This window comes from Rhinolophus sinicus, chromosome 17, assembly GCF_057876585.1.
Source record: "Rhinolophus sinicus isolate RSI-liver-muscle chromosome 17, RSI-T2T, whole genome shotgun sequence".
Taxonomy (NCBI): domain Eukaryota; kingdom Metazoa; phylum Chordata; class Mammalia; order Chiroptera; family Rhinolophidae; genus Rhinolophus; species Rhinolophus sinicus.
The window spans coordinates 48589827-48592546 of NC_142517.1; positions in this window are offsets into that span (position 1 = coordinate 48589827).

Genomic DNA, 2720 nt, shown 5'->3' on the forward strand with positions numbered 1-2720 from the left:
AGGGAGAAGGCTCAGGGGACCAGTGTAGGTGGGGGTGGGGTGGGGGGTGATAGGAGGCCAGGGCCGTCAGCGGGGCTCCTTTCCTTGGCTGTGAAATGGGGGTTCACGGCAGGCTTAAAAGGAGAGCTGGGTGGAAGGACGCTATGGGGTCAGGGGAGAGCCTGGGTCCAGCCTCCGTCCCTTCAGGATCTAGAGGTGTCCCCACAGGAGCCGCAGGAAAGCGGGCCTGAACCAGAGAATGGCAGGTGATGAGAGGCCCAAGCCAAACCCAGCAGGGTGGCCCAGCCGCTACTGGGTCCAGACGAGCTTCCTAAGCAGGGAGCCTCTCAGCTTAGCAGGGAGAGGAGCTGGGGAACCATAGGAGACCTCAGTGTCTGTGCCTAAGCTCCAGGTAGACACCTCAGGGCCTTGGCAAGCCATTCTATTGTTCTGCCACTCAACACAGAGAGCCCTTTGGAAGTCCTCCCTGCTGTCTAATTCAGATACCTCCCACTGCAAGTGCAGCCCACTCAACTCTTTAGTAGGTTAAAAAAAAAGAAAAAAGAAAAAAAAAACAACTCCAACGAAATCTGAAATGCCACAGAGTGCTCAGACAAAGACCCCTTTCTGTACAGTTCCACTCCCTCCTACACCTCTCTCCCCCTCCCCACCCCCCTTCCTTACTGCAGGCTAAATTGGCAGTGGAGAGGTTTTGAGTCAACAAATGCAGTGGGCTGGGGAAGGGAGCCTGAAGGGGATTCCTGTCTGGGAGACATTTGCTGACAGCAGTTACTGTGACAACAAGGAAGGCCTGCAACAGACTTGCAGTCCCGCCTCCGGCCTGCTGCCCCCTCCCACTTCTAGCTCTTCCTGCACCCCCTGCACCTCCGCCCCGTTTGCTCACTTAATCATTCATTCCATCATTTACTCAACTTAAATCTCCAGACCCCAACCATGTGCCCAGCACCCGCTCGCCATTTTTGTGTTGACTGCCTCATTCAGTCCTCACGGCAACCCAGTCAATTATCTAGTATTCTCCCTTTAACAACGCAGAAAGCTGAAACCCATTATACTGAAGTGACTTGCCCAAGGTCTCACAAGACGATACAGCTGGGATTTGAAACCAAGAGGTGGAGCTGAGATTTCAGCCCAGGTCTGCCTGGCTTCCCAAATCAGTGTGTGCACCTCTGACCATTGCCAGGAAGCCAAGCACCAGGTGGTGAGTTCCATGAGGGCCAAGGATATACCTTCCTTAGCTCTACATTCCTAGAAGGGTCTGCGCACAGTAGGTGCTTGTTACTTGCTGGTGGCATGAATGCTAGCTTATCAAGGGGAGTGTAGATATCAGCAAAATTGGGAGCCTTCGGGAGAGAGGGCCTTCCTACTTGGAAGCAGCTGTATCTGGATCCTGCAATCCAAGCACTCAAGGGCATTTATAGAGTGCCTACTGTGTGCCAGGCACTGTGTGAGGACCTCTGAATACAAAAATTAAAAAATTACATTTGTCCTTTGCCCAAAAGGAAATCTTCGTTTAGCTGGAGAGACTGACACATTAAACAGATGAAGTTAGTGGTGCTATGGAAATAAGTACCCAGTGCTGGGGGATTCCAGGTGGAGCATAGACCTAAATGTGAAAAGCAAAACAATAAAGCTTTTAATAAAGCAATGAAGACAACATAGAAAAATATCTCCATAACCTCAGGGTAGGGAGAAATGTCTTAAAACAACACGCAAAAATAATGCTAACCATAAAGGAAAAGAATGATATATTTGAGTATATTAGAATCAAGTTCTGTCCTTCAAAAGATACCATTAAGAGAGTAAAAAGGGAAGTCAGAGTGGGAAAAGATTTTGCAACAAATATAACCAACAAGGACTCATCTCCAGAATGTGTCAAGTTCCTACAAATGAGGATGCAGGACAGTGACAAGCCACTGGAAAAACTGGACCAAGGAATTGAATATGCAGAAATGTAAATAGCCAAAAGTATATGGCAAGGTTCACCACCTGCTTAGTAATCAAGGAAATGCTAATTGAAATCCCAATGAGATTCGTCTACATAGTCACCAGATTAGCAAAATTGTAAAAGTCTGATAAAACCAAGTCTTGGTGAAGACGTGGAACAGGAGTTCTCCAATACGCTTCGGAAGCAGCCTATCAATACCTAAGTAGTCAAGTTCCAAGATATGCCGCCCCAAAGGAGAATTCACATACAAGAACGTTCATGGCCAGCATTGCTCCGGAAGGCCTCCAACTGGAACTGAGTAAAGGCGAACAGAGAGAAGAGCACAGTGAATTCTACCTGAGGGGCTAGGGTGTCTGGGAAGGTGACCTTTGAATTAGCTCTTGGAGGATGAAGTTTCCCAGTCAAGGAAGAAGGAGGGCATTCTAGACAGAGGGATTGGCAAATGCACAGGCATGGGGTCAGAGCAGTTCCCACTTGTCCTGGAGCCAGTTGGGTTGGGGGCGTCAGGAAGAGAGGAAGGAAAGGAGAGCAGAAACTAGGGGTTGGACTTATCAAATATGAAGACTTTTGTGGGCAATTGTAGGAAGTTTGGCTTAAATGTGAAAGTGGGGAGAGAGTCAGGGGCAAGGATCAATTAGAAGAAGGGAGACCAGTCAGAGGCTCTCACAAAAGAAGGACGGGGGAAAAGAGGAGCAGCTTGAAAGAAGGGATGGGGGGGTTTGGGAACCATCTCTGAGGCAGAATAGATAAGATATGGTGACTGGGTGTGGCGAGG